At 44.1% G+C, this 19,395-nt stretch overlaps 1 long non-coding RNA gene across 1 annotated transcript; it reads left to right on the top strand.

Moving 5' to 3' along the window:
- Positions 1-11,865: 11,865 nt before the first annotated feature.
- On the top strand, positions 11,866-19,174 carry LOC138988223 (uncharacterized). Its single transcript, XR_011464509.1, has 3 exons — positions 11,866-12,149; positions 18,516-18,646; positions 18,966-19,174. It is a non-coding gene; the product is annotated as an uncharacterized lncRNA (long non-coding RNA).
- Positions 19,175-19,395: the final 221 nt, after the last annotated feature.

Here is a 19,395-nt window from a genome sequence, read left to right as displayed (position 1 = left end):
GAAGCACCTTGGCATGCGTGCATGTGCTAGGTCTTTGTTGCTTCTCACAGGCTTTCTCCAGTTGGGGCCAGTGGGGGCTACTCTTCACTGTGGTGTGCAGGCTCCTCACTGTGGAGGCTTCTCTTGTTGAGAAGCACAGGCTCGAGACACATGGGCTTCCGTAGTTGTGGCACATGACCTTGGTTACCCCACAACATGTGGACTCTGCCCAGGCCAGCGATCAAACTCGTGTCCCCTGCGTTGGCAGGTAGATTCTTTACCTCAGGACCACCAGGGAAATCCTAAAGATAACTTTTAAAGCCTACATGTCCTACTCATTTTCTCTGATCTTCTCTTCTAGCCTCACAAATCATTGAAAGAGAACAAGCTCTCTTGAAGTTTGCAAAATTATATTTCAAAAGTGAGCATCAAGAACAAACATGTTCTTTCCCCGATTAGGAAAATGTCTGTGGCTCACCTGCATGATAAAGGAAGGAAATGCCTATAAGATCTGACACCGTCACCACTTGTCCTTGCTTCCAATCACTGAGCCCTTTTGAACTGTTGGCCCTTTCCCAGAACACGCGTCTCTTTTTATGTGCCCAGACTCTAGGACTTGCATCATGCCTGCCTGTGATACTTGCCTGCCCTAGCTTGTTCAGGAAATCTTATACATCCTTCAGGCAAAATCCAAATATTGACTCTTCTTTGAAACCGTCCTCATTTCTTTCCCAAGCATGATGCTCCTCTATTCTCTACAACACTTTGGACATATTTGTATCACCAAATTGATTACATATGTTTTTAAAACCCATTCTCCCTCTTCTGTGAGCTCCACAAAGTAAGGACAGACTTCCCTCTGCCCTCGTCTCAGCAGCAGTTTGTTCAGTCCGTGGTTCAGAAAAGATGCTCAATGAACTTTCATGGAATGGACATTGGGTTAACTAGAGAAACTTAGCAGGGACTCAACTGGCTTCAGGATGTGCACGCATGCTCAGTTGCATAGTCATGTTTAACTCTGTGTGACCCTATGGCCTGTAGCTTGCCAGGCTCCTCTGTCCATGGGATTCTCCAGGCAAGAATACTGCAGTGGCTTGCCAACCCTCCTCCAGGGGATCTTTCTGACCTGGGAAACTTGTATCTGCTTGTGTCTCCTACATTGCAAATGGATTCTTTATTAACTGAGCCACTTGGAGCCCGGCTTCAAGACAGAGAGTGGAAATTGAAGGTGAATTCTGAGAAGCCGAAGAGTAAGATCAGGCATAGGTTAAAGTTTGGAAGAGAAGACAGAGAATCCATAATTGAAGGATTCCTGAATATAGCTTGAATCAGTGAATTTGCCAATATTGGGTTGTTCTTAACTTACGAAAGGCTTCCCAGATGGTGCAGTGGTAAAAAAAAAAAAATCTGCCTGCTAATGCAGGAGATGCAAGAGACTTGGGTTTGACTCCTGGGTCTTGAAGATCCCCTGGAGGAGGGCATAGTAACCCACTCCAGTATTATTACCTGGAGAATCCCATGGACAGAGGAGCCTGATGGGCTACAGTCCATGAGGTCTCAAAGAGCTGGACACACCGAGCAACTGAACACATATATACTTGACTTAGGAAAACATCTATCTCAGCTCATTCAATCTAATAAAACCAATCTCCTAAGCAGGCTAAAACTGGGTTCCACATCTAACTTTATTTCCTTATGATTTGTGGTTTTATGAATTTCTCACACTAGTGATCATTTAAAAAAGAGTTCTCAGGAAGGTCCCTGAGAGTGTAGGGAGAAGTCTGATGTGGATCTAGAAGCCAGGGTATGTTTCCCTTTGGCCCATGGCTGTTTACTCTGAGGTGCTGGAGTTCAGCAGCCCTGAGACTGAATGTCCCTCTTCCTCCTTTCTGGTCTGTCTGGTAAAAGGGGAAACCCTAGGAAACCACAGTGGAGCCATGGCAGAGGACAGAGAGAATTCCTGTCTTCCCAGGCACCCAGCAGCTGGGCTGCTAATATCAGTGTGCTTCAGGGCTTCTGGAGTCAGACATACTGTATGAGGATTCTGTAAATCTTGCATAAATTACTCAGTGTAAAGACTTTTACTTTTACAGATTAGTTAATTTGGAACAGCCCTAAAGTTTTCAGAATTGGATTATTCATGGCAGTTATTCCAGTTCTCAATTTAGTAGACACAGTCTTTTTTTAATAGACATTTTATTACAATTAAAAAAAATAACACATTAGGCTTAGCTCTCAGCAACTCCTAATTTCAGCAGCTGGACAACCCCTAAGTCTTCCTCACAATTATTTGAGATTTGGATTCTTGTCTGCAGTCTCTCCCTACTCACCAAGGCATCCTGCATTGGCAACCCAATACACCTAAAACAATGTGCTTGTTTTATCAGTAACTCATGACCTGGGGCTGCTTCTCAGATTAACCACCATTTATCCACAAGCCAGAACATGTTCTCTATATAAAGGATGAAGAATAATTGGGATCCTGGTTTCCCCAGGAGGTTGCAAGGACAACTTTATCACTGATGCTCTGCTGGGGAAGCTTCCCACAGTCCCCTAGCTCCATTTTCCACCCCTCTGCCTCTGGTACTGATCTCAGCCCTCTGTTATCATTTTTCTACTTATTTTGCTTATTCTGTCTTCCCCCACTAGAATGCAAACTCCTTTAGAGCAGAGATTTTTTCTGCTTTGCTCACAGATGTTGTCTCCACCTTTGCCCAGGACAGTGCCTGGCACATAGCTCTCTCCAAGGATTTTCTGAAGGAAAAACAGTTTGTCTGTAGACACTTCATTGATTGACCTCCTCTGCTCTTCTGATGTCCAGCAGGGCAGCCAAGTCCACCCACCTCAGTGCTGGGCCTTGTAAATCAGGCACATAGATTTACTAGTCAGGGAGCATTCCTCACGCTCAGCAAGTATATTTTTGCTTACATTTTCCGGGACTGGGCTTCCCTGGTAGCTGAGCTGGTAAAGAATCTAACTGCGATGCAGGAGATCCCATTCGATTCCTGGGTTGGGAAGATCCACTGGAGAAGGGATAGGCTACCCACTCCAGCATTCTTGGGTTTCCCTTGTGGCTGAGCTGGTAAAGAATCCGCCTGCAATGTGGGAGACCTGGATTCAGTCCCTGGGTTGGGAAGATTCCCTGCAGAAGGAAAAGGCTATACCCACGTCAGTATTCTGGCCTGGAGAACTCCCATGACTGTATAGTTCATGGGGTCGCAAAGAGGCATAGCCGACTGAGTGACTTCTACTTTCTTTCATTTTCCTGGCCCAGCCGCCACTAGGCTGCCCCCTCTGCCCCCGCCTTTGGCTCTTCCCTTTACTTCCTCCTGTTGGATTCTGCTTCATCTGAGGGTCTTGCTGTGGGTTGCCCTTGAATGACTTCAGAGTGTGCGATTATATGGATCACCACAAATGGGTTTTATGGGTCAATCCCCCATCACTGCCTCTGTTCTTATTGCTGTATCAGCTCTTCAAGAGGAGTAATGGAGGTTCTGGGTCGACAAGGTCTCTGCTGTGGCCCACATCTCAGACTCTGTCCGCTCTCCCCAACACCCAGATCTCTGGAGAGACTTCCTTGAATTTTCTCTTTCTCGCTGTAGTTCCCTGATAGCATGTCTGTAGTGATGGTTTTATTCTTAGGGTCTGGTACTGCCCAGGCCTGACAAAGTCCTCCAAGATGGATGTCCCTAGCCCAGATCCAGACCTGCATAGACCCTGGTCTTCACTTGATCATTCAGGGTGCTCCCTGACCCTCTGCCTCACACAGGAGGCCAACCAGGTATCCTACAGAGCTCTGGATTTCATGCCTATGGGTGTTCTCAGGGACTGGTGTTGGGTCCCCATCTGAGGTGGACAGTCTGGCAAGCAGCTCACTTCTGCTGGTTGAAACTGTGGAATCACTCAAGATCGGGCCAGAATGGTACACACATGCTGGTTTGGGGTAACTCTCTTGACCACAGAATGACTTTGGGGGTATGGGATACCAACAGTTTACCACTAACCCTTGGGCTTGAGCCACCATGTAAGCCCGTGTCCCTCTGTGATTTGAGTGTGGTGCCACCTCCTGTCTTCAGTACCTGAGGCAGGTGTGACAGTGGATGCTACCCCGCCATGACCCCTGAGCCTCCGGCATCCAGGGTGATATCCACCATGCTGCAGGCTATGTGCCGGGTACTAAGTAGTCCTTGGAGCGTGGCTTTCAAGACTGAACACCAATGAGTCTTCTGGTTATTGTCTTCTCTTGCCTCCTGTTGACATGGTGAAATCATGCTCTCCAGCCCTAAGTCATGTGGACAAGGGAAGTTCCTATTTTGTAGCGGTGGAGCTGAGCCTCTGTCTTCACGCACGGACCCCTCACTACCCTCCCCACCGTCAGTGGTGTGTGTTCATTCAACACCGAAAGGGCTCCCATTCTAGAGATGCAGTGATTCCCGCCTCAAGAGTCCAGGCTGGAATCTGCCTTATTCTCTGTTTCCACCATAAAATTCTGAATGGTAAACTTAATAAGACCAGAAAACAAATATTTGTTTACATTTCCCCGCCTACTTTTTGGAAGACTTGTATCAACAAGGCACAGTACCACCAACCTTTGAGAGAGAGTAATTGGAAGGCAGTGTGGACAGATGATGCAGGGTCATGAGTAATAATAAAACCATTGTTAGAGACATGCTAGCAGGGAACTGAAGACACAAAAAGATCTACGCTGTTTAATGGAAATAGGTCCTGAAGAGCCCTGGTCCTGTGATTAATTACAGCATTGCTACTATTTATTTCTGGTGGAAACTCTCCAGGAACATTACATTGGACAATAAAGTACCTGAAGAGATGGTTCTCGGATTTGAACAGGAAGAGACAGTGCTTGGACTCTGTAAAGAATTTTTTGATTTACCAAATAGACAGTAAACAATGTACAGGTGACTCCTCTCTACCGATCTCCAGGAATAAGTCACTATACTTCACATAGGTCTGTACTTTTAGAAACATTTTAAAATCAGATTATTTATATAGACAGGAGCTCCACAAAATTTTTTTCCTACAACCCTGCACACCCTAGAGGCAGCTTTGAGAAGGAGAATATCCTGGTGTAAGCAGCCAGAACATACATTGCTTCTTATTTCTTGGAGGCACGATGTCTTTTTTTCAGTTTTAAAGTAAGTTATTGGCAGCAGAACAGTCTTTACCTTGAGTGCTAACGGGGATGTGGTGAAAGTTCGTGCTGAGACTGATGGGTCTGACATATTGAAAAAGGCAAATTCCACCATATTAAGGTTATAGGAAGTTCCTCATAGGGTTTTTATAAAACCTGAAAGAAGAATCTCATTTTACCTCATGATGGGTGAGAGTACCACATTATTAACTTCTGTTCTCCCCAAAGAGGAAGTTAGAGCCTTAGCTGTGCCCACAAACTCTCTAATCCTAAGGCACTGAAGTGTTTGTCATCCTGGAAGCACAATACCTGTGACCCTGGGGGGAAAAAATGGGCCAGAGAAAAATGCTGGAGGAACCTCTACCAGCTACTGGCTCTCATTATCTTCTTTATTTTTTATTTTTAGTTGGAGGATAATTGCTTTACAATGTTGCATTGCTTTCTATACAATATACAATTGCATTTCCAGACAATAACATGAATCAGCCATATGTGTACATACGTCCCCTCATTCTTGAACCACCCTCCCATCCCTCCAGGTTGTCACAGAGTGCCAGATGGAGCTTCCTGTGTTATACAGCAACTTTCCACTAGCTATCTATATTATGGGGCTTCCCTTGTGGCTCAGTGGTAAAGAATCTGCCTTCAATGCTGGAGACCAGGGTTCGATCCCTGGGTTGGGAAGATCCCCTGGAGAAGGAAATGGCAAGCCACTACAGTATTCTTGCCTGGAAAATCCCATGGATGGAAGAACCTGGCGGGCTACAGTCCATGGGGTCACAAAGAGTCGGACACGACTGTTTTACATATGATAATGCATGTGTTTCAGGGCTACTCTCTCAATTTGTCCCACCTTCTCCTTCCTCTGCTGCGCTCACAAGTCTGTTCTCTATGTCTGCATCTCTATTCCTCCCCTGCAAAGAGGTTCATCTTTCTAGACTCCATATGTATGCGTTAATATAGGATATTTGTTTTTTTCTTTCTGACTTACTTCACTCTGTATAACAGGCTCTAGGATCATCTACCTCATTAGGGCTCAAATTCATTCTTTTTTTATGACTGAGTATATTCCATTGTATATAAGGACCACAACTTCTTGACCCATTCATCTCCTGATGGACATCTAGGTCACTTCCATATCCTGGCTGTTATAAATAGTGTTGCAATCTCATTGTCTTCTAACTCCTAGACTCACTAGCCGCATGGGGATCCAGAGACCAATCAGCCCTCCTCCTGCTTCTTTTGTTTCTAGAAAAGAGCTGAATCAGTCTCCATGATGCTGTTTTAAGTATCCTGGTACATCGTGTAATAATACAAACTGCTGACCTTTCTTGGGGTTTATACATGTCTGTCACTGTTCTAAGGCTGTCGTGAGTTTTACTTGTTAATTCTCATAGACCTATGAATTACATTTTATTATTATTCTCATATAATAAGGTACCCAAGGTACCAAAAGGTTAAGGTTTCATGGTTAGTCTGATTACAGTGAGAAACCCAGGCAGTCTGATTATAGAGCTGGCTTTCATATCTTTTCTGCTATTCAGCCTCCCATGAGCTTGGAAACCAACTACTGTCCTGCTGGACCTTGTTCTTGGATGGAAGGATATTGTTGCACAAGAGCAATTGGCATAATTTGGTGTATAACCTGAATGCTGTCAGTCCTCACTGCCTGTGGCTACAGAGAAGGCTCATCAACATCAAGGAGCCTCATTCTCGGTCCCCATGAATACTTGTATGAGACCCCAAGGGGCCTTGCACATGCTCACACTCCACACCGTCAGCCACACTCATGGTCCGGTGCTACCACAGTCTACTCCACTTCAGCTATCTCAGGGGGCTAGCCTGGGGCCTGTCAAGGTCCAGGAAGGAGCCTTGCACCATTGATATGGCCGAATGAAGTGCCTTCCAGACTGTGTTAATCTTCATGTTAAGAGTGCTCCTCCTAATAATCCCAAATCCATTCATCTTGTGGTGAGGAGCCACGCTGAGCCCCACGTAGTGGTGGATTCAGTCTCTTTCTCCTCAGAACTGGATGTCAACATCTCAGCATCTCAAAGCTGCAATGCTAGGATCCAGAGTCGCACCTAGTCAACAGGATCAGTTCACACCTGTTAGAATGGCCATCATCCAAAAGACAAGAGATAACAATTGTTGGTGAAGATGTGGAGAAAAAGGAACCTTAGTGCACTGTTGATAGAAATGTACATTGGTATGGCCATTATGAAAAACAGTAGGGAGTTTTTTCAAAAAGTTAAAAAGAACTACCATATGATCCAGCAATTCCATACCTGGGTATCTGAAAAAAAAAAAAAAGACAGACCCACTAATTTGAAAAGAATATACACCCTCATGTTCATTTTAGCACTATTTACAATAGCCAAAATATGGAACTAATCTACATGCCCATGGATAGTCAATGAATAAAGAAAATGTGGTATATAAACAATGGACTATTATTTAGTCATTAAAAAATCTTGCCATTTGTAACAACATGAATAGACCTTGAAGACATTATGCTAAGTGAAATAAGGTAGGCTGAGACAGACAAATACTATATAATCTCACTTATACATGGACTCTAAAACAAAGCTAAAAACAACAACAAAAAAACCCCTAGCTCATAGATACAGAAAACAGACTTATGGTTGATAGAAGCAGGGGTAGGGGTGTGAGTGAAATGAGTGAAGGGGATGAAAAGGTACAAATTGCTAGTTACAAAGTAAGCCAAGGGGATACAATGTACAGTATGGTGACTATAGTTAATATACCGTATGGCATATTTGAAAGTTGCTAAACGTGTAGATCTTGAACATTGTCATCACAAGAAAGAAAAATTCTTAACTCTGTATGGTGACATGTTAATTAGACATTGTAGGGATCATTTCGGAGAAGGCAATGGCACCCCACTCCAGTACTCTTGCCTGGAAGATCCCATGGACTGAGGAGCCTGGTGGGCTGCAGTCCATGGGGTCGTTAAGAGTCGGACATGACTGAGCGACTTCCTTTCACTTTTCACTTTCGTGCATTGGAGAAGGAAATGGCAACCCACTCCAGTGTTCTTGCCTGGAGAATCCCAGGGACGGCGGAGCCTGGTGGGCTGCCATCTATGGGGTCGCACAAAGTCGGACACGACTGAAGCGACTTAGCAGCAGCAGCAGCAGCAGCAGCAGCAGCAGGGATCATTTTGCAATATATACAAATAGTGAACCATTATATTGTACATCTGAAACTACTGTAATATTATATGTGAATTATGTCTCAATAAAAAAATTGGGAAACATAAGACAATCCTATCAGTGCTTAGAGTTTTATCTGAAAATGACAAATAATTTAAAACCTGATGTCATATTAAATGACTCTGCTAGAGAAATAGATAAATAAACCTTCAGAAACAAAACTTATTATTGATTTGAGTGCACATAAATATACACTATAAAACTACCAATTCTCTAAAGTACCCAGTCAACTTTTTAAAATAAAAAGTAATTGTGGCTACATACACAATCTCAGAAACCTTCCTAATTAAATACACTAAGGAAAGAGGCCTTTTATAGGCATAATAAAGGATAAAAATGGTACAGACCAAAATGCTGAAGGATCAAAAAGAGATGGAAAGAATACACGGAAGAACTATATAAGAAAGATCTTAAAAAACCAGATTACTACGATAGTGTGGTTAGTCATCTAGAGCCAGACATTCTGGAGTGGGAAGTCAAGTGGGTCTTAGGAAGCACTGCTATTAATAAAGCTAGTGAAATTCCAGCAGAACTATTCAAATCCCTGAAGGAGGATGCCATCAAGGTTTTGCATTCCTATGTCAGCAAATCTGGAAAACCCAGCAGTGGCCACAGCATTGAAAAAGGTCAATCCTCATCCCAATTCCCAAGAAGGGTAGTACCAAAGAATGTGCTAACCATTGGACAATTGCTGTCATCTCCCATGCTAGTAAGGTCCTGCTTAAAATCTTGTGTCCTAGGCTTCAGCATTATGTGAATGAAGAACTTTCAAATGTCCAAACTGTGTTTAGAAAAGGAGAAGAACTACAGACAAATTGCCAACATTCGCTGGATGATAGAGAAAGCAAGGGAATTTCAGAAAAACATCTATCTCTGTTTCATCGACTACATTAAAGTCTTTGACTGTGTGGATCATGACAAACTGTGGAAAGCTCTAACCTGTCTCCTGAGAAACCTGCATGCGGGTCAAGAAGCAACAGTTAGATCCTTGCATGGAACAACTGATTGGTTCAAATCTAGAAAGGAGTATGACAGAGCTGTCTACTGTCACCTTATTTGTTTAATCTATATGCTAAGCACATCATGAGAAATGCCGGGCTGGATGACTTACAAACTGGAATTAAGACGGGCAGGAGAAACATCAACAACTTCAGATATGCAGATGATACCACTCTAATGGCAGAAAGCAAAGAGGAACTAAAGAGCTTCTTGATGAGGGTGAAGGAGGAGAGTGAAAGAGCTGGCTTAAGACTAAATATTAAAAAAACTAAGATCATGGCATCTGGCCCCATTACTGCATGGCAAATAGAAGGGGACAAGGTGGAAGTAATGACAGATTTCCTCCTCTTGGGCTCCAAAATCACTGCGGACCGTGACTGCAGCCATAAAATTAGAAGACGACTGTTTCTTGGCAGTAAAGGGATGACAAACCAAGACAGTATATTGAAAAGCAGAGACATTACTCTGCCAGCAAAGGTCCATATAGTCAAGACTATGGTCTTCTCAGTGGTCACGTAGGGTTGTGAGAGCTGGGCCGTAAAGAAGGCAAGAACACCAAAGAATTGATGCCTTCAAAGTGTAGTGCTGGAGAAGACTCTTGAAAGTCCCTTGGACAGCAAGGAGATCAAACTAGTCAATCTTAAAGGAGATCAACCCTGAATATTCACTGGAAGGACTGAAACTGAAGCTTCAGTGTTTTAGTCATCTGATGCACACAGAAGACTCACTGGAAAAGTCCCTGATGCTGGGAAAGATCAAGGGCAGAAGAAGAGGGCGTTAGAAGATGAGATGGCTGGACAGCATCACTGATGCAATGAACACGAACTTGGCCAAACTCTGAGAGATGGCGAGGGACAGGGAGGCCTGGTGTGCTGCAGTCCATGGAGTTGCAGAGTCAGACATGACTGGGCAACTGAGCAACAACAACAAAGAAAGGAAAACACCACATATTCATTCCAATAAAAATAGTACCATAAGTATGTGTAATCAAAATAATAACAAAAAATTTAAATTTCTGCCCACTTAAAAACATTGTCAAATATTCTGTTGGCTTCTTTTCTATAATATTTTTCTGAAAAGTGAAAGTGAAGAAAAAAATATCTTCTGATGTTTAATAATAATAAATTATGAAGGTGAAATTGTGAGTCATTAGCCTATTGGGCAAAAACAAACTTTGGTCCTTTGCTGTTTCCGTTCCCAGTTTTTGTACATGATTGTTTCAGGATTCTTAACTGTGCAAATACCATAAAATTGTGTCTTTTTTCTTAGCCTTTACAATGTATATAGCAAGTTCGAATTAGAATTTTAAAACATTTTATTCTTTAGAAAAAGTTCCAGAAATCAGCTTCCCCAAGGCAAGTATGTGGTTTATATAATCAAAACAAATAGTTGAACTACATCTGCTAGATGAGATTAAAAACAACGAAACCTCTTTCCTCAAAACTGGGTGTTAACATCTCAGCATTTCAAAGCTGCTATGTTGGGATCCAGAGTTTCACCCAGTCTCTAAGGAAATCCATTTGTTCAGCACTCACTCTTATCCTTCCTGGGAGCTCTAAACCAGTCCAGGGGGGCAAGGAGTATGAAACGGCACCCTGTCCCTTCCACTATCCGTACTCTTTCCCACCCCTCCTTGGTGTCTCCCCGAAACACAATCCCCTACTTATGCATATAAATTTATGCCTACAAATAGAGAAGAGTGAACATTACCCAAACAGCCAAACTTCTCTTCCCAGTTTGGGTTTGGCTAGGACACCCTGCCGCATGTGTTGTGCTTAGTCGCTCAGTCGTGCCTGACTCTTTGCAACCCCATGGACTGCCAGGCTTTTCTGTCCATGGGGATTTTCCAGGCAAGAATACTGGAGTGGGTTGCCATGCCCTCCTCCAGAGAAACTTCTCGACCCAGAAATCGAGCCCAGGTCTCCTGCACTGTGGGAGGATGCTCCGGCTAAACCATCTGGGAAACCCAAGAATGCTGGAGTAGGTAGCCTATCCCTTCTCCAGGGGATCTTTTCCACCAGGAATCAAACCGGGGTCTCCTGTATTGCAAGCGGATTCTAAACCATCTGAGCTACCAGGGAAGCCCACGCTGCAGCATATTTTATGCCCATTGGATGGGCAGGTTTGCCCCCTAAGGAGGCTCAGGAGAGGATGGAGGGGGTAAATTAACTCCAGAATCTTAGAAAAGAACTTAGAGCCAACATCTTCTTGAGACTTTACAAGCAAAAAGCTGGCTAAGCTTTACACTGAACTGATATATCAAAACTGAATAGATAGCCCTTTGTTTTTCATTTTGAAATCTCTGTCTTAAAACCAAAGGACTTTGGGGGCTTCAAGCCCCAAAAGGACACAAATGATAAGCGAAGATCACTAAAAAAGAAAAACCAAGCCAGATTAAAGAAAAAATTTTAGGGTGAAGAAGGGTCAAGAAAAGCAGCAACTCAGAGGCACTGTAACTTCTCATTTTGCAGCGTGCATCTAACCTTGAAGCCAGGGCCCCAGAGAAGGGCTAGAAGCAGTTTCACTTCGTCGATTGCTCCCCGCGGGGCCTTTCCGGAAGCAGAAAGCAGAAGTTCTTGTTATTAAAATAGAGCCCATTGTGCATGCTAGAGCAACACCATCGGCCGGGCGTCTCTTCCGGCTAGTCCACCGCTTCATTTCGCAGGTTGGCTTCCCCCAACCCATTTATATGAACTCTATTGGAAACCCGGCTTTTGCGGGGAGCTATGGAGTGTGTGCTGAAGCATTTGGCTTCAGCCAAATGGTATAAAACACCAAGTTCTGCGGTAAGTTATTTAATGAGCCCTCGTGTCAGAGAAAGAACGCTCTGGGAAAACCCTTTCTGACCTTCCTTACCGCTCACCTTGACTGGGGCGCCTGCCACGTCAGTCACTCTTCTGATCAAGAACGGCAGGAGGCTCGTGAGACTGGCACGTTAAAAGAAAGCTGCCCTCTTTTTCTTTTGTTGTTTCTCATTTTGATTTCTTCTTCCTCTCCACTACCTCTGAAAGGCAAGGAGTAGAATGGGGCCCGCTTTTCGGGTCTACTTCTTACTCCCAGGCCACATCAAAACAACAATGCAGAAATGCTGAAAGCTCCAGCTTCGGCACCACCTGAGAGCTTGTTAGAAATGCAGGATTTCAGGCTCCGCCCCAGGCCTATTGAATTAGAACAGGCATTTTAACAAGACCTCAGCTGATTCGGTTTGCTCGGTAAGGGTTTGGGAAGCCCTGAGAAAGAAAGCTTTGAAAATGAACGGAGGTCTTGCCCCGGGGGTGGAGGGGTGGAGGGGTTGGGGCTGCGCGGGTAGCCCTGGTGTGAAATTTTGGGTCACAGCGACATCTTGTGGTTACCATAGTAGTAGCGGTTGGGTTTTCCGGTGGGCAAGCTGCATTGACTGAATGTGCAAGCGCGCTCAGTCGTTCAGTCGTGTCTGACTCTTTCCGACCCCTTGGGCTGCGGACAAGACACCCCACTCCAGTACTCTTGCGTGGAAAATCCATGGACGGAGGAGCCTGGTAGGCTGCAGTCCATGGGGTCGCGAAGAGTCGGACACCACTGAGCGACTTCACTTTCACTTTTTATTTTCATGCATTGGAGAAGGAAATGGCAACCCACTCCAGTGTTCTTGCCTGGAGAATCCCAGGGACGGGGAAGACTGGTGGGCTGCCGTCTATAGGGTCGCACAGAGTCGGACACGACTGAAGCGACTTAGCAGCAGCAGCAGCAGGGCTGTAGCCCGCCAGGCTCCTCTGTCCATGGAATTTTCCAGGCCAGCGGTTAATTGTTCATCCCTGGAGGAAACATGAATGCTGCACTAGAGTCCCGAGGTCTCTGGGTTCGGCCTCTCTCATTCAGGCTGTCAATCAAAGAGATACGGGCTCTTTTCCAAGGATGCCTTCTACCAGGGTTGAGAAGGGTTTATAGGCACAGGGATTTTCTGCATTAGAAGCAGCAGGATCAACAGATTTCAAAGTATTTCTTTCCTCTTCACAAGATTTATGATATAATTCATAAAGCTGTTAAAACTCCGTGGCACAAGAATGGTTCTAGAGATCATAAAAAATGAGTAGTTCCCCCCTTTTAAGCACGAAGCTTGCTTTAAATAATTGTTTGTATTTGCTGAACTTTTAGTCTGTTTCAAGAACTAAGAGCCTGCATGTGCTAATCAATTAAACCTCACATCAATTCAGTGAGACTGTTTGGTTTAGTTGCTCAGCCACATCTGACTCTTTGCAACCCCATGGACTGCAGCACACTAGACTTCCCTGTCCATCACCAACTCCTGAAGTTTGCTCAAACTCATGTCCATCTGGTCAGTGATGCCATCCAACCATCTCATCCTCTGTCGTCCCCTTCTCCTGCCTTCAATCTCTCCCAGCATCAGGGTTTTTTCCAATGAGTCAGTTCTTGGCATCAAGTGGCCAAAGTATTGGAGCTTCAGCTTTAGCCTCAGTCCTTCCAATGAACACCCAGGACTGATCTCCTTTAGGATTGACTGATTTGATCTCCTTGCTGTCCAAGGGACTCTCAAGAGTCTTCTCCAACAACCCAGCTCAAAAGCATCAATTCTTCAGTGTTCAGCTTTCTTTATAGTACAACTCTCACATCCATACATGATTACTGGAAAAACCATAGCTTTGACTAGATGGACCATTGTTGGCAAAGTAATGTCTCTGCTTTTTAATATGCTGCCTAGGTTGGTCACCCTGGAGAAGGAAATGGCAACCCACTCCAGTATTCTTGCTTGGGAGATTTCATGGACAGAGGAACCTAGCAAGCTACAGTATGGGGTCACAAAGAGTTGGTCATGACTGAGCACATCAGCAGGTTGGTCATAGCTTTTCTTCCAAGGAGCAAGTGTCTGTCAATTTCATGGCTGCAGTCACTATCAGTGAGACAGGAGCTATATTTAGTTTGAAAACTTACCTGGCAGTGATACTTATTGGTTGAGAAAAGTCTATACTAACAAGAAACTTATGACTCTAGTAACTCTTGAAAGTGAATTTTCATTGAATTAAATCCAAGCACTTCTTCATACATTTAGGAAAGAGTAGTGCAGACATAAGGGGACGACAGAGGATGAGATGGCTGGATGGCATCACCAACTCGATGGACATGAGTTTGAGTGAACTCCGGGAGTTGGTGATGGACAGGGAGGCCTGGCGTGCTGCAATTCATGGGGTTGCAAAGAGTCGGACACGACTGAGCGACTGAACTGAACTGAATTGAACTGAGTGCAGACATATACGATATGTTATCTACCCAGCCTCAGACTGTGGTTGGGATGTTTATATACTTGGAGCCTCTTGCAACAGCTCCAAGGCTCTCCAGAGGATTCATGGCCCACAGTCATAGACTTGCCTAGTGGTCCTATGGTTGTGACTCTGTGCTTCCAATGCAGGGGGAATGGGTTCAATCCCTGGTCAAGGAACTAAGATCCCACAAGTCATGTGTTGTGGCAAAAAAAAAAAATTAAAAGCACATGATTTCCTTTTGGGCATTCTTTCTTCCCACTGGATGTGTCCCACTTGGAGCAGTGACCAAGATTCCAGCACTCCTTCATTAATGGGTAGAGAGATGGCGCAGGCTAGGACAGTTACATGCTCTCTACTTGGTATTTGAATCTTGACAGGAGGATCAAAGAAACAGAAAGGAGTTCTATTTCACCCCAGCCTTCTAGAACCTGCTTTGAGACTTCCTGCTGGCGTTTGAATCCTTTCCTCCAGAAATATCCTAATTCCTGCCTATTTCCAAGCCTCCATTCTGCTATTGATTCTGTGAACCCCCAATATCCTTCCAAAATATTTTTTAATTAAGTTAATGTGCTACTCAGCTATTGCTAAAATAATGCTGTGTAAAAATATCACCCTCAAAATCTCAGTGGTTTGTAGCAACAGAATTTTATCTTCCTAACCCACAGTTATGTCCGTTGGCCAGGGTGGCTCTGTTTTAGACTTCAAGTCTGCTTAGGTTTGTTCCATGTAGCTCTCACTTGAAGACACCAGAAGCTATTCATGGCATATTCTTCTTATGATAAATGAGAGTGGGCAAGGGAAATCGCACCAGGCATTTAACATCTCTGGCTGAGCAGCATGTATGTTATTCTGTTGGCCAGAGCAAATCACGTGGTCAAGCTCAAGCCCACTTGTGTGGAAGTGCATTCTACCTCCTTGAAGGCAGGCAGTGAAAAGCCGCCATAAAAAGGGCACCAATGTGTTTGTATTATTCTATTACTAGGAAAGAGTGGAAAGTCAGGACCATTAATCTACCTTGGTTAACCAGAGAATAATAAAATATTAACAGAAGTTAATTTTAACCCAGATATAGTCACCAATCTTTTCCTTTATGATTTGTGCTTTCCAAGTCTTGTTTAAGAAATTCTTCCTTGCTGTGTGTCAATTATATTTCAATAAAACTGAAAGAAAAAACAGAAATTTTTCTTTGGCCCAAGAACGTGATAGTCTTCTTTATTTTGCTTTTCACACTGAAGTCTTTAGTCCAGACTATGGGTAAGGCAGGAATTCAACTGAGTTTTTGTTAATGGCAGACCAATTGCCCTAGCATTGCTTTTTGAATAATTCATCCTATTCCAACTGATCTGTAAAACCGCTTTTTCTGTGTTATCAGGTTTCCATAAATGCAGGAGTGTCTTTCTGGATTCTTTTCTGTTTCTGCATTCTATTGTCAGCCTCTGCTATTACTCTACTTCTCAATTATTTGGTCTTTAATCTTCATTTATTAATAGAACCAGCTTGTACAATTCTATATATATTACACTCTAAAAGTACCCCGTCAACATTTTGTTTGGACTTTCTTTGAATTAAAGATTAATATGGGGAAGAAGTAAAGGTCTTTAAATAAGAGATCTTCCTCTTCACTTATTTGGATCATCTTTAATTACACTCTATAAGATTTTATAATTTTCTTCTTAAAGCATGCCATTGTTAGTTAGATTTATAACTATATATGGTGTCCCAGGTGGTGCCAGTAGTAAAGAACATGCCTGCTAATGCAGGACACGTAAGAGACTTGGGTTCGATCCTTGGATTGGGAAGATACCCTGGAGTAGGAAAGGGCAACCCACTCCAGTATTCTTGCCTGGAGAATCCAATGGACAGAGGAGCCTGGCAGGGTGTGGTCCATGGAGTCACAAAGCATTGGACACAACTGAAGTGACTTAGCACTCATGTAACTATACACCTTATTTTATGTTTGTTAAAATGATATAAATGCAATCTTTTAAAAATAATATCTTTTAATATCATTAAAATTTGCTGCAATGTGTGGCATATAAACAATTTTTGTATACCACTCTCAGAGCCAGCGACTTTTATCATAATAGGTAACGTTCACACAGTCCCCACTATGTGCCAGATACTGTTGAAGGCATTTTGTATGTACGGAATGCACTCAGTCTCCCGATGACTCTGTGAAGGAAGTTTTATTATTATAACATTTTATAGATGAGGGAACTGAAGTGCAGAGAGGTTAAGTAAATTGTCTGAGATCCTAAGTGGTGAAGCCAGAGTTCAAACGCATCCAACATCCAAAGCTATAACCAAACCTATATTTGTTGTGGTTATAACTATATTTACAGCTATATATATAACTATATTTGTCGCTTATCGTTGTTAAACTCTTTCATCAGCTCTAAGAATTTTCTGGTTAACTCTTAGGTTTCCCGTGCAAACAAGAACAATAAAAACTTCAGACATCAGCTAGCAAACACATGGTTAATGCCCTATTAAAGCAGGACAAGGTGTGGGGTGTGTGTGGCTGTGTGTGTATCTCTCTGTGTTTTTGTTTCTGTGTGTGTATGTGTGTGTTTGGAAGTGCTAAGAGGAGGAACTCTATGAAGAGCAGCATTCTCAAAGCTAGTGGAATTCACGGAGCCCTTGGGGTGGCTGGTGTACTTTCCGAGGGCCCAGGAATTTCTGGCATGGCAGCAACTAGCCGAGTAGGGGCATCCTCAGAGAGGCTTGCAGGCTCCAGGGAGGCCTGAATAGGGAAAGGCCCAGGGCCAAGCCCAACAGAGAGTGTCAAATGACAGGCCTGCTCCCTCCCCACCCTCCACCCCCAGATCTGGGCTGAATCAAAGGGCCATTCAGGCCCCTCCCTTTCACAGGCTGAGGCCACTGGGGCTGTCCCCTGAGGCTGAAACGCAGCAATCCCACGGGCTTCTGCTCCAAACAGGCTTGTGTTTGAAACCACAATATACTTGGCTCTGGTTTTATACACATTACTTTCCTGGTGCTGAAAAAAAAGAATTAGAAGAATGAAAGTGAGAGGCCTTGAGGGATGGGAATTCTTTTTTCCAGTCTAGTGAATGAGGTTAATAAGTAGAAAAATAAAACTACTTTCCGTGAAGGGTCTTTGGAAGGGTTACCAGGCCATGATAATTAAAAGCAAATTAAAAGGCTATATCACTCATTCAGCCTCAGTCGCCTCTCTCAGCCCTGAGGGAACTGAGTGTGCTTCAGGGCAGCAAGAGGGGGAAGTGGGCGGGTTGGAGGGGGCTGAAGGGGGAAGGATGGCTTCCTCGGCCATGTGTGGTGGAAGCATTTAAGAAGTAGGGACAGCCACCTCTGTATCCATCTGCAGTATCCCACCCAAGTGAGTGAGTGAAAGTTGCTCAGTCGTGTCCCAGACTCTGCGACCCCATGGACTATACAGTCCATGGAATTCTCCAGGCCAGAACACTGGAGTGGGTAGCCTTTCCGTTCTCCAAATGTGAGGTCAATTAGGGAATTGACTGACTGATAATCCTCACCAGACCCCACTGCACATTGGACACTTGCTCACACATTTCAAAGGAATATTTTCTAGTGCTTTGCATAAAAACACAAAACAAACCCAAACTAACCTTGGGTGTGAGTCATCTACCAGGAGTCCCTTGTACCTCTCTGGTTCTCAGTTTCCTTTCTGTAAAATGAAGATGGCAAACTTGATCTTTTTTTGAACAGGGGTCTCCTGAGTCCTCTTGGAAGCCTGGACTGGAGGAGGAGGGGGAAGGGAGCTATGAATCGAGCCATTAGCCCATGTCTGATTCTGCCATCTTTGACCTCAGACCATTTTCAGCATAAGCTGGTGGAGCAATTAATTCTGACAGGACCATTTCTATGACCTACTGACCCTGTCAACTGTTCCAGGTAACCCCAGAGATCAGAGCGGCTGCCCTGCACTGGTTTGGTCTATGTTGCCACCTTGAAGAAGGTGTGGGAGTTTTCTGCCAGCATCGTATCTTTCTCCTGGAGACCAGGAAAGACTTGTGATGACCCAGGTGGGTGGTGTGTGACCACAGGTTCTGTACTAGTGGCTTTAGGAAGTAGCCCTGAGGCCTGGGTTGAAGTCAGATCCCACAGAACTACATCTGTATTTTCACAAACTCAGGTGAGATTTTGCATAAGCTTCTGCAACAGTTTCCCTGAGAAACCTTTTGTGAGCTCCCAGTGTGTGTTGTGATGCTTTTCTGAAGCACCTCAGTTTAAGTTCTACCCTAGAACTTAAAATGTTAGTGGTATTGCCAGTTCACCTGGTCACTGGTATCATTTCTCATGTCCTGCAGTCAGAAACTGTGGTTTTTCACTGTAAATTCCTAGGATCTGGCAAAGTCCCTGCCACTCAGAGGCGATTCATGTTTTCACCAGTGATGCCGCCAGCTGACAGCCACCTTCAACTGCTAGACAGACGAGCCTTCAGATGATTCCAGCCTCCAGCCTTCAAGTCCTCTAGCTGAGGCCTGCAACACTGAAGGGCAGAGACAAGGTGTGCTTGGTGTACTATATCCAAATTCTTGACCCACGGATTCTTTGAGCATAATAAATGTTTTTACCGCATCACTAAATGTTGGGTATATTTGTTCAACAGCCATAGTAATTGGAACAGTGGTCCATGATAGACACTAAGAACATTAATAAGTGGTTGGCCATGAGTTCTTTTAGATCCCTGGACCTGCCTAGATGGTAGAAAAGAGAAGGGCTATCCCAGGAAAAGAGCAGAACTGTTTAGTGTTCCTCTAAAGTTTTAAGG

Source organism: Bos mutus, chromosome 6, assembly GCF_027580195.1.
Source record: "Bos mutus isolate GX-2022 chromosome 6, NWIPB_WYAK_1.1, whole genome shotgun sequence".
Taxonomy (NCBI): Eukaryota; Metazoa; Chordata; class Mammalia; order Artiodactyla; family Bovidae; genus Bos; species Bos mutus.
Note: the sequence above shows the minus strand (reverse complement) of the source record. Positions and strands in the feature narration are given on the sequence as shown.